The sequence below is a fragment of the Hippoglossus stenolepis genome, chromosome 16, assembly GCF_022539355.2.
Source record: "Hippoglossus stenolepis isolate QCI-W04-F060 chromosome 16, HSTE1.2, whole genome shotgun sequence".
NCBI lineage: Eukaryota > Metazoa > Chordata > Actinopteri > Pleuronectiformes > Pleuronectidae > Hippoglossus > Hippoglossus stenolepis.
Genome location: NC_061498.1, coordinates 11,300,580 through 11,326,616, shown reverse-complemented (window position 1 = coordinate 11,326,616; position 26,037 = coordinate 11,300,580). Strand labels below are relative to the sequence as shown.

General features: G+C 45.2%; 1 protein-coding gene across 2 annotated transcripts in view; it reads left to right on the top strand.

Annotated features, from left to right (window-relative positions):
* The first annotated feature begins 718 nt into the window (after window positions 1–718).
* adgrl1a (adhesion G protein-coupled receptor L1a) overlaps window positions 719–26,037 on the top strand; it is a 91,446-nt gene continuing 66,127 nt past the window's right edge. For both annotated transcript variants that reach the window (XM_035180668.2, XM_047343776.1), the window contains exon 1: window positions 719–915. The gene's annotated coding sequence lies outside the window, so the exon portion shown is untranslated. The remainder of the gene's footprint in view (window positions 916–26,037) is intronic.

Genomic DNA, 26,037 nt, shown 5'->3' with positions numbered 1-26,037 from the left:
GTTAAATCAGCGTTGGTCATAAAAAGTGCCTTGGCCCCGTCTTCAGGACACCGAACTGTATGCGAGAGGCACTGATGAATGCGCCAGGTTGTAGGTATATAGGCCTGATGCAGAACTGCAGTGGCAGAGCACACAGTGAGACTGGTCCTGATGAGAGTGCGCGCTGCCTGCAGACGAGGAGGGAAACTATAGAGCACTGATCCGCTCGGTGCGCCAGGACGCACCGGATCCCCGCAGATGGCCCGCGCAGACTGTCCTAATTCCAACGGGTTATTTCAAACCGCGCAGCTTTTTATTTTTCGAGACAGCATGAGGGCGAGTGGTGCGCAGTTTTGAAAAAAAAGAAGTGGCGATCCGTTCCTGCGAACAGACAGACAGACATCACACACCCGCGAGTCTGATTCGCTTCGCACGTTTTTGCGGCGGTGGCTCATTTGCTCACTTGCTCCGCGTCGAGCCAGGGACGGACGGACGGACAAGTTGGTCTCCTGCTCGTGTTCCGGCACAGTTTCACGGCTCCACTCCGACGCTGCTGCAACTCGCATGTTGTGAAGGTTTCTGAGCAGGACAATGGTTTCGTCGCAGTTATTTATTTTGATGCCCACACGGGCGCATTTCCGTGAGAATCTGCTCTGTCCATGAGGATTTCCCCTCCACACTCTTATCATATATATATATTTTTTAACCCCAGTGGATCTTTTCCCCTCTACCGTTTTTTCCCCCCCCCGTTGGTTTGTCTTTAAGATAGCAGGCTATTAATTTTTAATTCTTATGCCTCCGCACGAAGACGGGACCAGAGAGGAGCAAACGAGTGATAAGCAGAGGAGGAGAGGAGAAGGAGGCAAGTGAGGAGGGGAAGCGAGAATGAATGAGACGCACTGAGCAATCAAGGAGAAGGAGATTGGAGGGATCAAGGTAGGAGCCAGGCAGTTTTCATGTCATGTGTCCTTAATAAATCTGATTCCAGCGCGAGCATAATAACATGTAAATAACACGCACCGGGCACGCAGGCAGCTCCAGTATCCGCCTGCAAGCCCGAGGTGCAGCCGTGTAAGCCGATTTATGTATTACTGATGTTTTATGCTTTGACAGACGCGGAGTTGGTGCGTCAACAGCAGCCGCCTCATATTCAAAATGCGTCCTGGATGCGCTTAATCAGTCGTATTCTTTTTTTTTTGTGAAGGGGACTCCTTGTTTTTTGGGGCCTATGCATTGCACCGTGGCCTGCACACTAATAGATTTGGACAATTTTAATTACTGCCAGGGGAGAAATGACTGCAAGTCCTGTAAATGATGGAGGCAAATGCAGCCAGGTGACATTGGAATATACTGAGGCTGATAAAATAGCCCAAAATATAGGTAGTGATAAATAAATTCATTACGGATTAATAATGTGGTATCAGAAAATGAAATATCTTGCGATGTGATTTTGGCAAATGCATCCCTCTCACTTTTTTCCATCTTCCCCCTCTTACTCATAATCTGAAGTTCCCTCCACGAGAGAAATACATTAAGAATCTCATTGACTATCAGGATAATACGAGCAAGGTGTAGGAGCTTCAAAGTGAACTACTCAATCCAATTCCCCGTGTGTCAGACTACACTAATACTCTGCCAATTCGCGTCATTACCTGTAGGCCAGCTGTTCTCAGAGGGTTCTGGGGAGACCCTGGAGTTCTTCAGGATTGTTTGAGGACTTCCCAAACAAAATGAGATGGAGTTTATTTCCCCTCTAATTAAATCCCAATTAAAGAATAGTCCACGAATGGCCATTTTGATGAGTTCAGATAATAAATTCACCACTTCACTACAGAATAAAAAACCACAACATGAAAAAATGTTTCCCTCAATATATTAGATTTAATCAAATGTAACCCTGTAATGTTTCGGGGTTCACAGCCTGAAAACCGAGGCGCTCTTATTTTATTACATGCTTGGCTAATTCCCAATTTAATAATAAGATATCTAATAAAAAAGAACCGACAACCTACGTTGTAGTTATGATAGAGGAAATTAAACCTTTTGTCTTTGTGCATTATTATAATAAAATTGAACCTTAGGACGCAGACGAGAAAGACCCTGAAAACTGTTATTTTTCGGCCGGTAAGCCTTTTTCCTCATTCCACCGGGGTGCATTGTGTTTGTCCTGCCAATTCTCGGGGAAAAATTGGCACGTCTACTATTCTGAAGGGGCTGAATGAAATTCAAATTCTTCAGGTGGTAAAACAGCAATATTGCAACTGTCTGATTGCGTTATCTGGGCATTCAAGAAGCCAGACTTGGAATTGGTTTACTGCCAAACACTCTCCCCGGGAAGACAGAAGGATTTATTTCCCCCTTGTCTGTGTGTCACATCACCATCAGAAAAATTATTCTCGGCTTTCAATTGGTGAATAATAGTCATACATTAGCATGGCATGATCGTCTGACTTTTAATAAGTCATTAATCATAATTAGATTCATTTCAGTGTGACTTCGGCATTTTGGGAGGCTCTGTGTAAAAACTGTGGTCAGGACTCAGCGGCCATACTATTCTGGTGAAGGTAGTTGTGAAAGAAATGCACAACACAGAGCCTGCCTGACGCTCCTTTGAAACAGCAGCATGATCATTCACAAAATAGAAAACACACATGTGCAACCAACACACGTACAGGCACATATACACGCAAACATACACACATACTATTTTCATGAACAATAGTGCCGTGTTCCCAAAGTGACTACTCTTGTGTTTCCTTTCCATTTTTGTCCCTCTCTCCTTTGTGTGATATGTATGCAACCCCTGCAGCTCTTTGACAAGGCCGGCCAAATGAATATGTGAGCAGAAAAACAAGCAGAAAGAGCACTGATATGAATTTCATGAAATGACCTATGGTGCCTCACGCCCACAGGACAGTTCAATGTATTGCATCCATGCTGGGTGAAAGGATAATGGGGAGAATAACATTCACCAGATTTTTTCGAATGTGCTGAAGGATTTTGGAATCGTGGTGATCTCTCACAGTTTTTCTCTCAGCGTGGCCATTAACTGCAGCAGGAGACACACATTGAAAAGCTACATGTCAGTAAAGGATTGTTAATTTTGACACTTAAAGTATTTTTGTTCTTAACCTGTGGAGGACACGGACATGTTTTTTTAGGCACAGAATGGTGTGACATCAAATTTAAGCATTGATTTTAGTAGCAGCGCATTATTCCACAGTTACAATGGGCTTTGGTTTAACAAACAACATCCTTCAATAGGCAGAGGAGAGGAGGCTATAGGAATTCATCAAATCCACGATTCAGTCTTGCGGATACATTTTTCCTCCAATTTTCGACCTTGTTCTTCAACTCAACAGACGTGTAAAACTATGGTTACTATTGTTAACTTATCAGTTCTGATTTCTAAATGTTCCCAAAAAAAAAAGAAACAGAAAACCCATTATAGATAACAAAAAGAGGAGCCATATTAAGGCTGCCTGTCAGTCAAGTCAAGTGGAGGATTTTATGCATTTTTTATGCCCAGTGCAATGCAAAATGTCTCTGCAGGGAAGGTGCTCCAGTTAGGTTTCAGAACACAATGCATGCAGGACAATGAATACATGTAGACTTCAACCACACAGCAGATTATAGAGCGCCATTTGATTTTCTTCATCTTGTTCTAGGACTTAATATCAAGTAATTTAGCATTTTTTAAATTGCTGCACAACAACATATTCTGCATATCCAGATGTTTGCTGATGTATTCTTAAAACACACGCATACACACACACACACACACACACACACACACACACACACACACACACACACACACACACACAGCAGGGAATAAGCATCTTTAGTACCAGCAGGACAGAACAAAGGACTCTGGCATTGCAATATATTCTGATGATAAACTTAATCTCATGTTTGCCTTTTGATGATGAAATTATCTGATTAGAACTGCAGGCCTCACCAGCCAGTCTGCCGACCCCTCGCTTGTCATGGTCCACCGAGCAGGGGAATTTATTTTGAATAATCATCTTCAAAGTCCATATTGATTTATTCTAATTTTTTTTGCAGTTTTAATCCGGGGAAAACAACCTCATTTTTTTTTTTTTATAAAGAAGATTGAATTGTGTCTGGTAGTCTACATTATATATATATATATATACATTTTTTTTAAATTTCATTTTGCTACAGAGCTCAAAATGATTTGTTTTCCAACTACTAGTCGCAGCTTTTACAACAACAATTTTGGAGCAGTACTATAGAATATTTGCTGACATTTTCGACAGAATTGGATATGCATTGGCAGATTCTATTATCCCAATCGGTGAAAGATTTAAACAATCATTTGTAGCGAGTGGGTGGCTATGCATCTTGTATACAGGCAGATAGGTAATCTTTTATGCCCTTTTCAGTTGTGTCAAAATGCTATGTCTCTGTCTGTGGTTTGGTTTTTTTACCACTGAGCTGACCTAGAAACTGTTTATTGTCTATTCCCACGTCACTTTTACTCCTTCCCTTTGCAGGCAGGGCTGTTTACCTGGCAGTGGCAGCTCTGTGGTTGTCACCAGCCTGATAAGACTTGTCCTGACAGGAAAGCCATTATGATTATAATAACAGTTATTGTGGTTCAGAGTTTAACCACTGCCGACAAAACACACTGGAAATGGTTTCAAACTGCTATTGTTGGACTAATTATTACAATCAAAAATACACTTCCATGTTTTCTAAGGCCGTCTGTAATGTGTTGGCTGTTTCCTCTCAAATGCGAGATTACATGTTGGGAGCATGACCATGCAATAATGGATCGGGAGCGATAAGTAGGAGAAAGGGAAATGGAACGGAGTGCAATAACAAAGGGGGAGAGGAACACAATGGGCAACGAGCAGGAACGGTCTTTGCTGCCGTATGAAGGTGTGAAAGCAATCGGCTGTGTGCGTCCATTTTGAAGCTCGTGGCCTCTGTGCTGTGCAGGTCTCTGTGAATGTAGCCGTGCACGCAGCGGGCTGTAACTGCAGGCTCCCGGTCTCTGCTCCATCTGGAGGGAGGCTGGAGGTGTGGGCTCTGAGAAGCCAATCTTGCAATCTAAACCTACCGAACACTAATTCAATTCAATCGCTGCCAGCCTTGAGCATGTGTAGGCGCCAGCATGGAGAAAATGAACAGGAGCAACAAGAGCACATGAACAGAGAAGAATCGATGAGGACTCTTTTTCATAAATGGAGTGGGTGTTAAATTAGCTGGATGGGCCCCGTGTAGCAACACACTGGATTGAGTGCCTGGTGTATTTGGGTTGTGTCTATCGAGTGAGAGACGACTTGGGTGTACAGCAGTGAAAAGACTCAGCGCTGCTCAATCAATGTGACCAATCAGCCTCACCGGCTATTCACTCAATTTTACACAGATTTGTCAGGGGGATGGCGACTCTGAATTTGGTTGTCGAAACTGCAGCCCCGCACTTTCAAACGCCAATTCAAACTGCAATTTGTAATGACCTGCTTTGAGTGCCCTTTTGATCTGCACTGATTTTCCTATTTATGTTGTTAAAAGCAACTTCAAATACCCGTTATCGGCCCCACTGTGTTTGTCAGTTTTTATTTCTTAACATGTATATAATGGGTTCTCTAGGACCTGTGCCAAGACACAATTTTGAAAGCACTTGAGAATAATGATCCCAAATCAATATAATCTCACCCTGCTGATTGTCACTTTAAGAAATCAGATGTGGCAGCTCCCGCCAAAGGTGTATGATGGCAGCGGTGCTCTTAACACTCTGACACCTATTATGATCCTTTGGCACCTACAACAAACCACACGGTGGGCTGAATGCGGATATATGCCCATACAGGCAGACACACGTGTTCAGAGGTACTAGCAAACACGACAGAGAATTTTTATTCCTGCGGGATAATGCCAAATTGATTAATATAAAAAAGAGAGGGAAGGGAGATACAGGAAGAAAAGCCTCAGGCACATTGTTAGGGATGGAGAAAATGTCCATCATGTCATCTGAGGCTGTTTTCACCAAATGTTCAGCCCAAGGTTCGCGATTTTTGTTACATTCTTTACATTTGATCTGGTTAGTTTTTAGATTTGCACTGTGATTTAGAGAGCGCACCAGAGAACATCGCATGACGTATACCTACATCATGTCATCATGTGTGTGCTACGTCTCCGTATACTGGACATTGATGCGTTTGACATCGGCATGTTGCAGAAAGCATTTTCGTCTGAATGGAGAAAAAAATAGGAACAGGTTACTTTCATTACCACTATACTATTATTATGGCTTTTGATTTCAACGTCAGGACAAATTGTGATGAAACATTTTGTCCTCTCCTTGTGTGCTACCACGGCTTCACTGGCTGATTTCTTTTTTAAATTATTGAACGGTTGATGAGTCTTCCTCCGCTCCCTGCAATCGATCCAGAAGTCCGAACCATCCAAAACCAAACCAACGTGTGGTTCAATTTTATCCAGAATAAGATCATCTCCTTTGGTCTGAACCAAACTGCAAAGTCTGAAGGACCGAGCCAAACCGAACAGGTGCAAAAGTAGAAAGGAGTTAAACCTTTTTCATCAGGTAATTGGAAAAGCTTCCCACATCCAATCTGTCAATCTGAAAAAAGGAGTAGCGCACAGATGAAAAGAAACAGGGATCAATTGACCTAATAGCTTGTCCAATCTAACCTTATGTTTTTCTGATATCTTGACTGAGGGTGCGGACGGGAGCGGTGAATGAGCCCCTCTAATTGGCCTGGCCGGAACACGCGGAGCACGAGGCGGAGTGGTAATGGCCAGAGTAGCCGTCACTCCTCCTCACACCTGGTGCGCTCATTCTGCTGACGTCAATGGTGACACCTTCGTCCTCATTACCTTCAGCTTAGTGTCATTTTCAGACCCTTCATCTGACTCCAGAGTTCCTTTATCAGACCATGATCCTCTTTGTGCCACTGACCCCTCACACTCAAGCGTCCGATAAAGGAGTTATTATTCAGTATGATGGAAGCTATCAACATATTTGGCTAGGCAGCAGAATGAGGAGAGACATGTATATAAACAGGGACTCCATATGTGTGTGCATATGTGTCTGGCCCTGACAAGCAGGGATGTTCACCTGAGACTCACCTGAGTCAGTCCACAGAGGACGGCCCTGGTGGGTTTGTATTTGTGTCAGCAGCGCTCCCCTTGGACTACATGGTGTTGGACTTGTGTGAGCATGTTTGTGTGTGTGTGTGTGTGTGTGTGTGTGTGTGTTTTTGCGCGTGTCCGTGCCATTAGCTAGAAGAAGAGGCAACACCAAGAAACAACCCGGGACCGAAAAGAAGCTGTTTGTTTGTTTGTCTGCCAAGATGGGAGTCGGAGGGAAGCAGGTAGCGAGGGAAGAGAGAGAGGGAAGACGGAGGGGATCTGGAGCTCTTGAGAGAGGTGTGAAAGGGCACGTATATTCATAAACAGCTGCAAAAACACCCAGAGCAATATACATACTGAAGGTAGATTCCAGATGAGAGGGAAAAGGGGGGAGGTGCACCGTGATGGAAAAAGCCCATAAACATAGAGAAGGAAGGAGAGAGAGCATCCGGAGTGGATTAATTAAGGATTATAATTATGTTGGGACTATGCATGTCTCACCTGAGACTGCCCTGTGCCGCTCCTCTCCAATCCTCACGCCCTCTGCTCCTCTGCACATATGGACACAAACCGCAGGAAAATACTACCCACACTCGCGGTATCATGGATTCACCTCTCTGACACTGTGCACGGAAACCAACGAGCGCCGCAGCACATGAACCTTTCTTGCTGCTGTTTTTTTTAGAGACTAAACTTGATTGAAAAAAATGATTGATTCAACTTTGTTTGGGGTCATTAAAGAGCAGTTTGCCATTTTATAATTAAAGAATATCATCGTGTAATGTTGATAATAAGATGGTGAATGTGTTACATGATTTTATAGATAAGCGTTCCCATTCCTTTTAGCTCTATTTTCTTCTCTACCAACTCCTGAGGGAACTATCCTGCTCTTTAGATGCCATATGTTCCACTATGTTGATCAGCTGATTACTAGCTTCTACGGCTTGTTGTTTCGTGCTGGGTTGGTAGATAACAGCAGGTACATTTTTTTTTTCACAGTAACAGGTTCTTGCTGTGGCTGGATATGATGGGGCAGGAAGAGTGAACCGAAACTGTAAAGTTGCAGGATATAAAACCAAAACACTGAGATAAATGACATTAACATGCTGCTTCGAGCCGAGCGGGAACTGCAGAGTCGGGTGATAATTTTCTGTGTGACTGAATTTTAGAATACATAGTCCTGTGTTAATAAAAGCATTTATTATAGCAGCATTAAAGAAGCAGAGGTGAATCATTCATCAGTTAATTTAAGGCCACACTTTTTTCATATTTAAACAGAAAACATTTTTCAGAGTGCATATGACATCTTCACTGGTGATACACATGCCGGTATAAACAGGAAGCATATTTTTTACTCCGCAGTTGCTTAGTTGCAGAAAAGACGGAGGATCAGCCATGGCGAAAAATAGGAAAATTTCTTTTCTTGGACTTCCCATGAGGTTAAACTGGAACTGAAGTCTGAAGTAAGAAATCAGTTGCATTGAAGATATTGCGACTTGGGCTGCAATTTTCTGCTTGAGAGAAAAACTAACACAGTCTGACCCGAAACCCGACAGGCCTTCTGTTCTTGATGTCCCAACACGACCTGATCAATAGCCCAGAAAACACGACTGAATCTGACGCAAACCTGACAGGTCCCGACGGGTCCAGACGGGTTACGGTCGGGTATCCATTCCCTATTGCATTCATGGCTGGTTGTCGAGTCGTGACAAATAAGTTTCAAGCAGGGAGCAAATTTAGGCGACTGCATCGTTGTTTCTCAAAGTCTCTTTTTTTTTCTCGCTGTCCACACTAGAACACAACGTTGGAGCAGTATTTTTAATTGTTCCTTTTTTTTTTTTTTAATTTTTAGAGTCTAGAAAAACTCCTGGGTAGTGTGGACCCCAGACGTAAGGGTTAGGGTTAGAAAAATCGTATACGAATCTGTGTGGACTTCCCACCCGTTTTCAAGACACTTGACAACTCACGACTGTTTACTGTACTCAACAAGGGTATTTTTGTCCATATGCTCTGGAATAATTCTTTCAGGCACATTGTCTATGACCTATTTTATCTTTCAATACCAGTGAGAAAACAAGATGGCAGAATGATTTCTCGCCTGTCTGATTTGGGGGACGTCTTAGACCTCCCTCAGAGCTGGGACTAATAAATATGAGGCGAATAAAGCCTGTGGTTCAGGAAAGACTTCAGCAGTGCTCGGGAGACATTTTCTTTCTTCTTACATTACAAAAACAGGATTATGGTTGTTAAGTCCCATACCATTAAAGCCTCTTGTTTTTACAGTGAAGCTGGTCAACAGCTAGCATCCAGGTGTAGAACAATGTGAAGTAAGGTGCTGCTAAAAATGACAATGCGTGCTCAGCAAACCTTCGGGGGGTATGTGAAGTTTTTTTTTTAATTTGCTTCACAGTGCAGCAATTTTTAGCAACTGAGTGCTTTGCTACTTTCAACTGAAACAGGGACAAAGAAGGATACATTTTGTACAAAGAACAAAATAAAGGACGGGCACCAGGAAGGGCATTTTCCTAATAAAATAAAACACAGTGGCTGGTCTGTCAGGATATGAATGCACTTATAATTCAATAATGATTACTATCGCACCACTTGTGCCGCCATCACGATATGAACATAAACCACATGTCATACGTCATCTGACCACAGCAGACACTTGCCAGACCACAGCTTAACCTCTGATAGCTCACAGCTCCACAACACACACACACACACACACACACACACACACACACACACACACACACACACACACACACACACACACACACACAATTACGCACACTCACTCACACGCACACCCACACCCACTGTATTTGTTGTGCAGTTAGAGACATGAGGCATTTAGGGAACAGAATGGAAAAGGATTTAATTGAGTCTTTGATCATTATAGAATTACCATGTGCCTTCTTGGCACCCTGGTTATTGTTTCATGGATTAATCATTTTCATTCCACAAATTGTGGAATCCAAACAGCAAACCAGCGTGCCGCCTGCCTGACATAGATATGCAGTATTGGAGCAAGGGAATTTTAATGTGTCCGAGGCCTCCAATTGGCTGTAGCCGTCCATGCGACTAGATTTATTTGAAAGATTGGTTTTATTGATTAACTGTATTAATGTGGTGCCAGTTTAATCAGTGTGCTGTGGAACTATGCAGAATTTGACATCTCCGTGAACTCAAATGAATTGAGTGCACAATATTGATCTGGTTTTCCACAGTATTTATTCAGCTATTTGTCTAAGAGCTGATTAATTCAGTGTGTACGAAATAATGTAGGTATGTGTTTATGAGGCAGTGTGACTGTTTGTGTGTGTGTTTCTCTCGCTCTCTGTATATTTGTGTAACTGGTAATTGCATTTATTATAGACCGAAGGTTTCACCCTTTTACTGGACTAGCAGCATTTACAGTTTATATATTTTCTTAACTGCCCAAGCAAAAGCACACTGCAACTGTATTTTATATAACGACACATCCGCTGCAGGATCAGCACATGTGTGGACATTATTAGTGGAGAGAATGAATGCACATGTGAACATGCATGCACGTTCAAATGCACACTGCACATATTAGCACATTATATGCATGCAGTAGCACCATGCTGGGGTGTGTGCAGTTGGTAACAGCAGGAATCGCAGACTATAGTAGGACTGGAACTGTGTTCTGCATCGGTATGATGATTGAGCAGTATCTGTCGTATCTGTCATAGAGGGCCAGAGGAAGAAGAGTAGTTATCTAATTAGAGCTCACTCAGGATAGATATGGATGCTTTCTGACAGCTGTCTCATCTGATTCTGCTGCCTGTGGAAGAGCATTTGTTTGGAGATGTTTGTTTAGGCTCATTATGGATAAAAGCAGAGGCTTCACACTTCTCTTTCCTCCTATTCGATGTGTAAAGGAGGACCACCGACATTGATATTACACGGAGGAGAATCTCTGCTGTCAGTCGGTTGCCCCCGTTCACAGAACAGGTTCTGTTCACAAGACATAGTGTTGTCTGAGCTGTAATCCTACAAGGAGATTTGAGTACACAAGGGTAAAAACAATTGAGTGGATTGACGAGATCATCAGCAAAGACAATGATGAGTTTCTTAGGCTTGGCATGTAACTCTACAGCAGCATCCTAATACTCCTGAAAGCTATTGTAGATTCACGGAGTATCTCCAGTGAGAGCGGTGGCAGCACAGTGCTGGAGGGTAACCTCACTTATTTAATGAAATACAGCAGAAATTAAACCTCCTATTCCATGTGTTTATTTAATCATGGAACATGGACCACGGCTCAGGTCATAATTACCATACCAGTTCAAAGAGATGCAAAGGGCAGTGATCTGTATTCCACTGACATTTCTGCTGTGCATTATAATACACTGTATGTACTGTAGTGAATATGATGAATAACTAAATACACTGTTGGGATGATCTTTAGGCCACTTCCGTTTTGTAGTAAATATAATAAAACGGAATTTATTATGTCATGTTATTTTTATGAGGGTAAAAAAATAACATAAGATATGGTAAAACTTTATTGATGCACACACTGGAGGAATTCAGTTGTTACAGCAGGATGAGGTAGACAAGATAATAAATGGCAATAGAATAAATATAAAAAACTAAATAAAAAATGCATAGTGTTTTGCATAGAAATGTTATAAAGTAGGTGGCACAGGATGATTGCACGAGCAAGTAGAAAAACTGGGGTCATACTGAAACTGTGGCAGGCCCTAATGCAATATGGAGGCCCGCTGAAGTCTAGATAATTAATAGGAAACACCACTTTGACATGACGAGATGGGACATTAGCCTTGACCCTTCGAGGATTGTTGTATGTTTTTAGGATGAGCTGTGTAACATTGCGTTGTTATACATGTGCGGATGTCTGAAATCTCTTTATGTTCAGAGACTCGCATGGAAACACTAACCTTCAGCATTACAGGACTACTGTACTTTACACTAATGTAATTATGACCAGATTAAGGCAGTACTCAAATTATTGCAGCTGTCATGTAATCATGCTAAATGGATTATCATAGATGAATTAAAGGGAGAATTGAAGAAAGGTTAACCCAATTGTCTGCCCCCATAATCAATTTTTTGCCGTAGTCTGGCATGTACCTCCATACCGATTTTGTGATTCTCTGCAAAGCCGCGTTTCTGCACAAGCGGCAGCAAGACAAACACAAAGCGATGAAACACGTCTTTTTTAGGGCAACCGCAGAGTGGCTTTCATGTTACAACCAAGTCGACAAGTGACAGACTCTGTGTTACGGGGCTCTGCAAATTCATCATCACAACAAAACATAGACACAAAGTCCCTGCGTTTCTCCTTGTGGCACTAAAAAGACGCTTTGCGGCATCAAACACATCTCGTAAACACGGGCAAATCGACATCCTGCAAACCGTGATCATGCAGTCGCCTTGAGGTGGCGCGGTATTCATTCACATTGTCGAGATTTTAGTGTGTCCTCGTGCAAACTGTTTCACACAGATCTACAACCTTTAGGTGCGAGGCTGCGTATTTACCTTTACCGTTCCATCAACCTGCTTTTTTTTCTCTGAACGAATCTGCATTGACCTTTTTCTGTGCTGCTGCTGTCACCCTCTAAACAATTCGCCGTGCCCTCACACACTCTGTTTGACGACTAGTCTCAATGATTACGGTGCTTCAGCTCTCATTCGAACGTGTTTGCTCAACTACCCTCTGCAGTTTAGAGACGTGTGCTCAATGGTTCTGCTAATACAGTATGTACCTGTTTACACTCGCCTGCCCCTGCACCCTGCACTTGCATGCATCCGTAGTGTCCTTTGCGAGTGTACTAACGTTTGCCCTACACTCACCTTCTCTTCCCCCCCCCCTTATCACTCACCTTATGATGCTAGCAGATATGGATGGAAATACAAACGACCCCCGATGAACCCAGATATTGAGCTGTTTTAAAGCTGGAGGCTTTAGACAATATCCCTTCCTTGCTCTAACATGCCGGAGAAGGAGGGGCTGGGGCTTCTCACTACATCGGGGTTTTATGGGATTTACGACCCCCGTCCCCGGCAGCTATCTCTCCCTCCACTGGCACGTCTCCCACTGGCTAGAATTAGCAGGCGAGGAAAACAAACAAATTACAAGGAAACAAACACAACGGCTAATAAGCATGAAGTGAAATGAAGAGAACGTTTTCAGCAGCATGCGGGCGCAGTGAGCGAGCGGGAAGGAAGGCCAGGGTATAATCTTCTCTCCCTCGCCCCTGTCTTCTGTTTTTGCATTTCCCCTCTAATTTCCTCCTGTCCCGCTGTCCCCTCTGCCCCCCCGTGACTCGCCAGTGGGCCTCTCCGAGTAGATCATTCCTGAGCATGGGCAGTGCGAGACAGATGGGCGGATGATGGATCTGACGTGATAGACAGCAGGGTGATGGATGGCTGGCTGGCTGGTAAGGGATTAATGCAGTGCTGAGGCCGCTGCAGCACAGCGGATGGCTTAGTGATAGAAAGATAACACTGATGAGCAGATAAACAAGAGAGCGCTAATCCACGCCCCCTTGATGGACAGAAAATCAAAGCGAGGTAAAAGCACCACAGTTGGAGAGGTGGACCTTTATACTGCCATCCCAAGGTTTACAGCTTTCATAGGAGGGGGGTATAAGTGGGCACCGGTTGAAATGGGGTAGGGGGCTGAGGAGCATTTTCTTGTATTACTTGTGTTGGCATGGGTCAGTGATAGCACAAGTCTCTCAAGCTGGACTTGGTGTTGGATATATGGGACAAGGGCGTGAGTTTTGGTGATAAGGTGTGGTGGGTGAGGGCTGGTGATATGCTATTTTGAGTAATGGCGAATAGTCTGACTGCGAAGGAGAGATTGGGCTTATTGGAAAATTGGCCGTAGTGGGATGTGATGGGACGATTGGACAGCAGAGAGTGTGCTCTTCTGGGGAGTGAAGATAGGAGTGTGTGTCTGTTGGTATTTTTAATGCACTTCCCTGAGCGCAGCAGCCTAACCTTCTGTGTAATGTACGGAAATAAAGGTTCCCGGCCTGTATGCAATTCGGCCAACTGGCAAGTTGAAAAGGCCTGTCGTGATGAGGGGAAGAGGGAAAAAAAGAGCAAGGGGAGTGGAGGATGATCCCAGGGAGAGCTCCTCTGAAAATAGGGAGCAAGCTGGCTATCCCTGCGTTATTATTGAGCGCTAAGCTTTGTCTCTGTTCACCGTTTCAGGGGACCCCAGGGGTGCTGGCATTGATCCGGTGTGCTCAGAATGCACTCTGGTGTCACCTATTTAAACACGGAGAGCCGCTAGCCAACAGAGACAAGCCTTTATTTATCAAGCCTCTGATTTTGGCCGCACGGATGACAACCTGATTAGCACTTAAAGGAGCTCTTAAATCTTTTATTGGAATTGGATGCAATCTATGCAAGAGAAAGAGATTGGCGTTCTTCGCCTGAGAGAATCATGGAGGAGGAGCAGAGAGGTGAGGTGAGGTACCGTGTCATCCAGGGGGTTAATGACGGGGAGGCACGGACTAGATGCGAAGTGTTCGACGGAGACAGTGAGGCTGGAAGAGGGAGACAGTGTGTGACCGGGAACAATGGGTGATAAGTAGAAGTTGCGAGTGGGAGAGGGCATGTGACCGAGGAGCGGTGGCAGACACTGGAGGACCAGATGAGAGCACTAGTGTCCGGGGACAATGAGCGAATGTGGAATAAGTGGGTGAGAATATTGTGGACAAGTGAAGGCCTGAGCAAATGAACAAATTGCTAAATAAACAAGTGGGCGACGACCGTGTGTTTGCGCAGACTGTGGGGACGCTGGTGCACATTGTGCGTGTGGAGGCAAATGAATGAGCGAGGCATGATGGAAAAGCCTAAGTGAGTGAGTAATGGGGGTTAGTGATGGGTGTGTTGACAGAAAGTGTCAGCTTTAACCACACTGACCCACGAATACAGGCTGCATGCACAAGTGACTGAATCTGAGTGCCAGCTTAGACGTGAAGTGACTGTAAAATTGAATGTGAATTTCCCGTTGGATGTGAAATGAATGCAAATGGGAAAAGTAGGTGGATGGTGTTTGCGCATCTATCTCCATGTGTCAGTCTCCTGGCGTTTTTTACATCATTTGAGATGAGACCAGGAGATCAGCATCTCTCTCCGTCTCTTTTTGGTCCATGAATGTAGCTCCGTTTCATCTTCTGTGGGTTTTATTTTTCAGGGAGTGTCCTCTCTTCTTCCCTCTTGGCATCACCCACATTAAAGTTTGTGTTTTTTAGATCAGATTAAACTGTTTTAAATAAAAATCCCAACTTTCTGGGCACGCTGTAACTGGGAACAATTTAGTTTCATGTAATAGATGAGCATATTTGCTCTCAAAGAGAGAGGCACCTTAATCGATGCCTGTGCTCGATTAGTGAGGAGCTGATACTAAAGAGCAGCAAGATAATTACCTTCGCCAAGGAGGTTATGTTTTTGTCTGCAACGGCTTGTTTGTGTGTCTGGATTACACAAAAACTACTGGGCAGACTTACCACAAAAACTTGGTGGAAGGATGTGGTATGGGTCAGGAAAGAACCCATTAAAGTTAGTAGTTTATTTTTGCATTGTTTCCCTTGGGATTCCAGTGGCCGATGCTTTCCCAACACCAAGACGTATGTGTGTGCAAGTGTGTACGTTTCTTTGTGTTTATGACGCTGTCCAACACTGGACGTCTTGGAAAAGACCATTGTCCTGCCTTGCAGCCTGTGCTCCACTCGGATCTTTCTCCTTCTCCCCTCATCTCTGTCAATGACGGCCGCAGCAAAACAATACTGCCACTGAAATGTCAGGAGAATTATCATGGTGTAAATACACACACATTGTTAACTGCCCCCCCCCGTCTCATCTCCCTTTTTTTGCTCACCTGTCTCTCTCACCCTCTTGTCTGGCATGACTCTATCTCCTGCCCTCTCCACCACCCATGGCTGCAGCATGCTTGTCTGACCCTGTCATAGTCTCCTTCAGGGCCTGTCTCTTGGTGATCAAACTCCATTATTTATGCTGTATCGTGTTGCACCATCAATTCCTGCAACGGAACAATTGAGACAGATTTCCTTGACTGTCACAAAAGCAGTGAGACTCGGCAGAGGATGGAAATGGGATTAGCCTTAAGTGGAATTTAATTTTCACCGTTGCTGTCTCCGAAGCCTGTCTACCACCCAGACACCATGACGCGCTTTGGTAGTGCTTTCACCATTGTGTGTGTGTGTGTGTGTGTGTGTGTGTGTGTGTGTGTGTGTGTGTGTGTGTGTGTGTGTGTGTGTGTGTGTGTGTGTGTGTGTGTGTGTGTGTGTGTGTGTGTGTGTGTGTGTGTGTGTGTGTGTGTGTGTGTGTGAGCGAGAGATTATAGCTGTGCTGCACAATGGCGACTCAAGCATTTGTAATGTGATGCACATGTGCAACTGCTACTTGTATTTTAAAGCACTGCTATTCAATTGTGTTGCCACTTTCTCCGGTTTATTTAAGCGTTACATTGACAACTTATAGTTTAAACTCTAAAGGCTCGTTTATGCTCAACGTTAGATATTTAAACGGAAACAGACGGAGCCCTCTGTCCGTACTCTATATTCATTTCCTCCATATTTGTGCACGTCTTCTGAAAGCTTATCGATACTAATGAAACTGACAAAACATTGCATTACCGCTAAATGTCACGGGGAGGCAGTGTAGCCAATAGTTAAAGAGAAGATCAGAGGACACGAGAAAGAAAGAAAGACATTTTTGACGAAACACTTTGCGAATTAGTGAGAAACTAAAATCTATATTATGTTACTAAGCCCAGACACGGGACAAAAGGGTGACTTGGCCATTATATTATAACAACCTCGTCCAACGTCGCCACGTTTGTTATTGTTTGCTCTTGACTCTGCACTGCCCTCTAGTGGATGTTATGCTTTGCAGCCATGACAACTGAACTGGACACATGGAAGTATGTGGGCAGTGAAGGTTACATCATTACATCTACTTTGGTATGTAAAGGCAGCTCAAACGAGCCGCAAGAAATCAGTCCATTAGTGATTTTTATTTTGTGATCATTGACAAAATGTTTGCTCTTATTTCTTTGTCGAATTGGTTAAAAATACGACATGAATTAATTAATAACATCAGCTTGGAATTCTTTGATCTGAAATGTATAAATGAGTAAATAGATGATGAATAAATCCTGTTGAAATGTGAATCAGTGTGTAAGTATCGGCATCCAAAGACATTCTGTGCTCCAGATGAAACTAGAATGGCACTCAGTGAGTGCATATTACCGCCAAAGCCCATCAGTCTAATCAAGTTGCACCAAATTTCAAACACTCAAAGATTTCAGTTCCTTAAATTTAACAGATTTTTTTTTTTTACTAGCAAAATCCAGGAATTATTCTCTGGGAAAACCGTGAAAATGTTGAAAACCACCCTATCTTGCTATGGTAATGAAAGTGAAAAGACAATGTAATGGGTTCTTCCCTGACCCATAACCACATCCTGCCACCAAATTTTGTCGTAATCCATTAAGTTGTTTGTCTTGCTCACAAACAAACAAACAAAGCAACAAACAAGGGTACAGGGGTGAAAACACAACCTCCTTTGTGGAGGTAATGGATGTGGTTTGTTGGCATCGGCTGCAGCGTCTCCCTGAAACTGTCCTCAGCTATGTACAGCCGGTGTGTCGGTGTATGTATGATGTGTTGGGACCTTGAGAGTTGATGGTGTGTGTGAGTGTCTCCTGAGTGGTGACCGTAGTTTCTGAGGAACACACACTCTTTGGTGTTTTCCTGACATCCCTGCTCTCTTCTTACTCGCGGTCACTATGAACGTGATCAATACTTGAATTGATGTTTTAAAGGAAAGAACCAATAGATGTTGCACAGGCTGCTGGCCCCGCCCCCCACCCTGACAGCTATAGCCTCCAAGCTAGCTTGTGAGTGAAGTCACGACCGGAGTGAAGAGAAAGAGAGAGCAGCGGAGCATGTGGAGGAGAGGAAATAAGTGTTCATTTATCCTGAACACATTATGGGGGTAAATTAGAATACATTCAGCTTTTAGACTCTGCCTTTTTTTAGGCAGAATTAATTTTACTAATTATTACTTGAGAGGTAATTATGTCTTGCTGCATGGGTGATCTAGTCTCTTGTCAAGGAAGGCGGCAGTGTGTTGAATGACACGTATGAGTGCTGGGGTGAATGTAATGTGAGGTATAAAGAGCAGCAACCACCGAATGGCTAGACAGGCCACAGGTGTATGTGTCGGCTCAGGGGAAGGTGTGTGTGTGTGTGTGTGTGTGTGTGTGTGTGTGTGTGTGTGTGTGTGTGTGTGTGTGTGTGTGTGTGTGTGTGTGTGTGTGTGTGTGTGTGTGTGTGTGTGTGTGTGTGTGTGTGTGTGTGTGTGTGTGTGTTGCAATTCATGTGCTGTGTTTGCATGCAAGTGACGGCGTGGAAGGCTCGAGAGACGGAGGTGATTTGTGAGTATTGTATTCCTGTAATCTGCTCAGATCAGATCAACCAGAGCCAATAATGCAACGCTGAGCCAACTACCACATTGCTCTTTCTTCATCTTTCACTTCTCGTTCTCTCGCTCAGTCTCTCTGTGCACCCCCCCACCACCACCCTCTCTTTGCCTTTTTTCTTTTCACTGCAGTGGGAGCCAGCTTTGCTGCAGAGGGAAAGATGGAGTAAAGATGGAGCAAGAGCAAGAGCGAGAGAAAGACAGACTAGAAAGAGTCAGAAAGATGGATGGCGAGAAACGGAGATAGGGCCGAGAAAGAGATTCAGAGAACAGAGGAGGAGATGCAAGGTGGATGCGACTGAGCAGTAAACGATTACTGCTCTGCCTGTGCGTGCTCCTGGTAGAGCCTGATACCAAATCAAACAGTGCTCTTTCTCTCTATTGACACACAGACGCAGACACACACACAGGCCACAAGCATTTGAGTTTGTTTTTGGCCAGTGCTGGGTGGTGCTTGGCAGAAGAAATTAAGCCTAACAACCGTGGCATCTGTCTCAGCAGCAGGAGAGTCCCGCCTCCCCACCCACACATGACCTGCCCTGCTTTCATTCACTGAGCCGCCTGCTGCCAGCCTCAGGATGGGCCGCTGCCTCTGCCACTGCCCGCCAACCCCCTCCTTACCGGGCCTCGCTGCACTGCCAACCGCTCTGTGCCCGCGCCCATGTTTCCCCCCTCGAGCAACAACCAGGAGTCTAGCGATATGGGTGCTTCAAATATTCATAACAGCCACACTGCAACGCGGAGCTCTCTCGTCCCCTCCATTTTGAGAGGCAATTGTCATGCCGTAGCTGCTGTTAGCCTGAACACTGTTTCTGCGCTGCTCTGAGTCAAACTGCTCCGTGGCCTGTGTGTATTAACAGATTGTGCTATTAGAATTAAGCAGCACTTCAATCTTCAGTGTGGCCTCCCAAATGATGCACGGAGCTAAATATATACACTCATCTCTTCTCTTCGCTGACATTCCTCCATGCACTTCCAACCCTCCCCCTCACCCAGGGCTGACCACAACCGCCAGCGCGCTGAAGGGGTTGTGCAGCTTTACACTATATATGCTGAAGCCCAATCAGAACTGCATGGTGAAGGGTAAACTAGTGCCTTTGCAAATGAGAATGGTACTCATTAGAGTGCATACCTCCGCCAAGGCTCTGCAGTCCACATATGGAATCACATTTTATTCACTAGATCAGGGTTTTTATCAGGATCTGCACCAAATTGCACACACTCATAAATATCAGTCCCCGAACCATGCCTGATTTTTTTTTTTTTTTCTGTCAAGATCCATGAATTATTCTCTGAAAGAATCAATGAAAGTTTTGGAAACCGCCCTGTATCTGCCCCCAGAACCACAGCAAATTTTAAGGGGTTCTTACCTGGCCCGTACCTCATCCCTCCACTAAGTTTCATCGTAATCTTTTTGTGTAAACCTACTAACAAAGAGACAAACAAATTCCGATGAATATATAACCTCCTTGGCAGGGGGTAAAAAACATCAACGCTAGATACTCCCCCATGTAATGGGCCAGTGCATAATACATACTAAGACTAGTAAGCACAGAAATGTAAGTGGACTTCACTACACACAAACATTCAGGCTCACAGACTGATGTGAGAGGTGGATTCTGGGGAGAGAAGTTCCACTGTGTGTCTCTCAGGAAGCCACAGGCTGGATAAACATTCATGTGGAGCAGCAGCAGATGCCTCCGTCTCCCTCTAATGCCCACTCCTCCTTCCCTCTCCACTCGCATCCTACCACCTACTCACACCCTACATCTCACACCGCTCACTCCTCTCTGCCTCCTCCAATGAAGACTATACCCCCCGCTTGCTCTACCCTTCCTTTTCAATCTCCCTTTCATTCAACCAACTCCCCTTCCTTAATACACTCCCTATGTTTTCTCTCCTTCTCCATCCCTATTCCTTTTATTCCCCTTCTCTTCTCCTCATGCGGGCCACCTGCGAGCCCTGGGCCCTGCTGCTTATCCTCCATATTCACTCGTTGTATCTCAAGATTATTTCTCTGGGGGGCATCCAGTGTGTTCTCTCCACCATACCGTGTTATCTAGCTCATCAAGTGTGTTGGAGTGGATCAGGGATGGGTGGGGGTTGAGGCTCGATGCTCTGGCTTGTGGCAAACAGGTGGCCCATAAGGACGAGCACTAACCACTATATGTGAAAACTCATGGGAGGATGGTAGCGTTTCTATAGCGATCTTTCCTGAACTGACACGGTTTCTAAACAACCAGCCGTTATTTGTTAAGGCATACCATCAATATCATGAAGTTGTGAAGGTACACAGTGAGCCCACTTAGTGCTAGGGAGCTACAAGATGGATGAGATGGCTGCTGGAACTAATGTGGCAGCTGAGTCTTGAGGCATGAGCTTGAATAATATCTGGCTTTGCCGTTAAGATCTGGAGGTTGTTTCTATGTTTTTATTTTAACTGCATTAGGACCGCCGCAAATTGGCATCGATCATCGCTGGTTGGCTGGCTTTTAATGGCCAGGCCACTGTTTAATGTTCCTGTCAGCGAGTGGTTATCATGTAACCTGTTTCCCCTGTCCCCTGTCCTCGTACCTGCTAAATGGCAAGTCATCTCCCTAAGAGAGAGGGGGAAAGAGAGCGAGTGCAAAAAGGAATGCGGTGCAGCACTGAGCCCTTATTAAAGCTGTCCTCCAAGGCTGCCCTCTGACTGATTCCCCCTGTAAATCTCCCCTTTAATTGGAGAGGGCACAAGAAGAGAGGTGCCACCTCAATCACAAATGTATTCTGTGTCTCAGAGGTTGGACGGGAGAGAGGCGGGGGAGACACACTGCCTGAGAGGTCCTCAGAATGCGTGGGCGGGGACCAAACAAAAGTCAGAGATATAAACACGATGAGCGAGATGACATATTTACATCCGCCGGAGAGGTGGGAGGCAGGAGGTGAGAGGATGAAAAGGTAGCACAGTAATGGAGAGAGACGGGTAGAGAGGGGCGCCAAGGGTGAAGCGAGGAGGAGAAGGACAATGGGCGAGGAAGAGAAAGTAATGGAGGGAGACAAATAGAAATGGCTGGCAGTGAAAGAAAAGGAGCGCAAGTGTGTGTGTGTGTGTGTGTGTGTAAGAAAGTGAGAGGTAGAAGAGAGAGACAGGCTGATTTCCTGAGTGTCCTCTCTTAATGGGGTTGCCATGACAACAGTGTATAAGAGAGTCAGGCTCCAGCAGAGAGTGTGGTGTGTGGCTGTGTGTGTGTGATTTTGTGTGTGTGTGTGTGTGAATTTATGTGCACGTGCTCTGCCACTCAAGTGATTGATCGTCGGCTATCGTGAGACAATATATACAGCATGACGCTTAAACACCGTAGGCATCTTTCATAAGGAGGTGGGCAAGACTTTTATTTTCCTTTAACTGTTTGTTTTGTTGCACGCAATTGTATGAATGACGGGGGGATGGCGATGGAGGGAGATGGAAACGAGCAGCGTCTCCGGCTGTGTCATTGCCCCTCCCTGGCAGAGCCAAGTGGGTGTGCAGTGACTGTGGTGTCCTGGCCATGTCCCCTGCGCCACTGGCAGCCATGTTGAATGAGGTTAGGTGATGTCGTGCTGGTCAGGTGACGCTCGGAAGGCCCAGCTGTCACGGAGCAGAGGGAGTCCCACAGGAGCGCCAATCTGTCATCATTATATTAATGACACGCGTAGCACTGCTAGCAATGTCATCTCTTGTGTGTGCCAAAGCTAACGAGCAGCTCCTTAATTGTAAAATTAATTGAAAAACATTTTGATTAGACCACCCTCCCCACCCCGGGCCTCCTCCATCTTCATCAGCTCCCCTTTCACTCCGTGTCGCTATCTTTCAATACCCCTGCTCGTGTCCTTTTTCCTCCCGGGCCCGGCAGCTCCAACAGTCACGCACTATTCTCGCTCTCTTTTCTCTGTCTCCTCCTGCATTTGCATCTCTGACCTTTACCTTCTTTTTCATCTGTGCTGTTTCTCCTTCAACCCTTTTACAACTCGCCGACACGTTCCCGATCCCACCATTTTCTCCTCCCCTCAACATACTCATTTTCTACTATCTGTCACTCTCCTCTTTCGTTAGGCAAATTACAACTCTTTTATGTGCTGGATCTCCCTCCTCCTCCTTCACTCCCTCCCCTCCCCTTTGTCTTTACCCATCAGGCTCCCCTCTGCGCTGCTGTCTCTCTTGTCTTTTCTCCTCATGTCTCCATTACTGTCTGTTATCTGGCCTTGGTGTATCTGTGTGCCTGTGTTTGTATGCTGTGGTGGAGTTATAAGGGGGAAGGAGTTATTAAAGTGGGCGTCTGTACCCAGCATTACTTTTCTTTACAATGTCCTCACTCCCCCAGAGCTCCTTATAGCCTCAGAGGCTGGTCAGTCTGTCGTCTGTGACTCTCATTCACACACTCTTTCTCCTTCCCTTCTCAAAGCTCCAGAACCAGAGGGAGAGGGTGATAAGGCTAGTATACATTTCTACTGGTCTTTTATTCTCAAGGCTCCTCTCTCATCTTGGCTCTCCTTCTGCCTCTCTCACTCTCCATATCTCCCCTGTGTGGACCGAGGTCCAGTTTATCATTCTGCTACAGACTCCATGGCAAGATTCCTGGCTTTTATGTAATTGTGCTTGTGCGTTCACACATACGTGTGTGCCTTCTTGCACAAGTCATGATGTTAATTAATTAAATTAAACATTAGGAATGGTGGCTCCCTCTGTGTGCCTGAGAGCGAACTGTATGTGTGAGGGCAAAACACAAGGTGTGAGAGAGTGAGAGTAGGCCGGGATAATGGGAGCGCCAAGGCTCATTAATGTCACCCGTTGCAATAATGATACGGACAAAGAGGAGACATTGATCATCAGCGGCAATCAATGATGGGCCGTATCGATCGGAACAACAGTTTGTCACCATGCAGATCGACGTCCCTGCAGGACACCAGGCTCCCGGGGGGCGGGTGTTACTGCCTCACCACAGGCGTCTATGTTCATTTTTATTTAAGAGGAAAAACAAACAAATACCGTTCTGATAAATATCTGTTTTTGTGCATAATTAGGTAAACATAGCTCCTGGTCGATAGGAGAACAGATTCATGAATTAAATCTTCCTCGGTGAATAATAAGCTCTAAATGTGGGTATTGAGCAGCACAAGCGCACCGGCAAATTCTTCACCTCAATAACTAATGTGAGAGAAGGGAAACATTAGAGGATATTTACCCACACTGTACTAAATCAGACGCCTGCTTGAGAGCCCCGAGCCTGTCCTCTTTTTCTGGCTCCCTGTCCCCAGTCCACTCCCGCTTGCCGACCCAGACCGTCTTGGAGAATAGCCGGCAACGAAGAAAAAGACAGCAAAGTGACTGCAACACCAGGTGGAGTGTTTCCATAGAAACGCAACGTCACAGCTCCTAAGCGCAGATAACACATTTGATACCATTCCATTCATTGTGATTCCCACATCCGAGGACGGAGCGGGAACAGGTGTGATCAACAGCTTTCTTGAATATTAGAAGGGCGGTGTGAGGCGGTGTGAGGCACCAGGAGGGACAGTTTCGCTCTGAATTTAGAGGGGAGCTCGTTCTGCTGTAATGATGAACCTGGGGAAAGAGCATGAGAGAGAGAGAACCTTGTCACCAGCATGCAGGGTAATGCAAAGCGTAATAAGGCGGTGTATATTTCGGCACAGTTGCAAAGCACACTGTAGTAGTTGGTTTCTGATCTGTTACTTCCTGCTTATAGCTATTTAAAATCAAACACTGTATGTTTATTACAAGTGTTTGTGAAGTGCGGACATAATTACTGTCTAATTCCTCCATTCACACCCTCCCCTTTCCCCCTTTCTTATTTTTCAGTCAAGCGAAAAAAGAGGAGATGCCAATGTTGGACAAGATGTTGAATGTGCTCCTCTTCACATGTGTGTGTGTGTGTGTGTGTGTGTGTGTCGGCCCTGAGGCAGATCACCAAACAGCTGTGTGTTAGTGCCAGTGAGTGGACATTTGGTCCACTTGACCCATAACGCTGGCACGCAGGTTGGGTAACGGCGTCCAAGCCCTCTCCTCAAATCCTCAGTCCATCCGTCCATTCGCCGCTCATTGTTCCCGGGGCAGCAGGCGATCCCAGCTAAATACTGATCTGCCTGAATGGGCCCAGGTGCAGCAGGAGGTCTGTCCCACTGCCAAATGTAGTGCTTCTGTTTCCTTTGGGCTCATAACAGGGTTGTGCTGCTCTCTCTTGCTTCTGGAGGGATTGAAAAAAGCTGCAGATGCAAGTGTGTGATCAGTCTGCCGACAACGGGAAGCAGGGGAGAGAGTGAGACTAAAGCCCCTAAAGAAAACAGAGAGAGATATTGAAACATCAGAGAGGACAAAAAAAAAAAAAAGTCCGATGAGGATTCTGCAGGAGTGGAAAAAGTGATAATGGTAATGTTACTGTTTCAAAAGTGTTGTGCATCTCTGGGGACTCAGCAGAAATGGAGTGGAGGTCTCGTGGTAGGGATGGACACTGCAGTATGCCTCCAGCTGTCCTCTGGGAACTGTGTTTGGTGCGGATGTGTGTGCCAGGGGTATCTTTAGAGAGGCTCGCTGCAGGGATCCCTTTGGGAGTGCAGGAAGGGGAGGGGATGGCGGGGTGCTCCGGTTTCATGTCTCAATCAGGAGAGCTTCAGGAGTGCCTCTCGAGGCTCAAGTAGAAGCTAACGTCCATTTGTAGTGTATTTAAAAAAGAATGTCTGCACTTAAGGGCTACTTATTGCTTCACGTACAACCAAACAGAGACGGTGAACGTGAGTAGATGCATACAGTATGTAAAAGCGTTGGTGCGTTCAGAGACTGACACATAACACGGCAAACTTCTCTCTCTCTGATTCTCTCTCTCTCTCTCTTTGAATACCCTTGCTTTCTCATTCACTTTATGTCTCCCAGGACAGTGCTCGGAAATGTTGAAATGGGGCCTAACCCACCAAGCAAAGAGGGAGAGTCGTTTAAGCTAAGTTAAACAAGGGCACTTAGATTTTAAAGGGCCATAATCTTCAAAAAGGGCTGCTTTAAAATCAATTGACAAGACATATAAAAGATAAAGACAGATTGAGAGGAGGAAGGTGGAGTTGTCGGCAGTTAAGTGACTTATTTTTATGAATGAACATTTTAATTGAATGTCATTGACATTTGTTCTGTGCGCGCGCGTCGTGGCTCACGTGCGTTTGTCCACATCTCCGGGTTGGGGGGGCTGTGTGCATGCATGAATGTGTGCGTGTGTCTGCTGGGCAGCGCAGGTGGGCTGGATCAGTATCCAGAGCAGCACTGAGCCAGTGATTCAGTCTGCACAGTTTGGGCCAGAATCCAATCAGGACAGCCATCTGGTGACCAATCAGGGCCCCGAGCTGTGATGTCACAGCCACGGAGCACTGGGTTCCATGGGAGCCGGGAGAGGT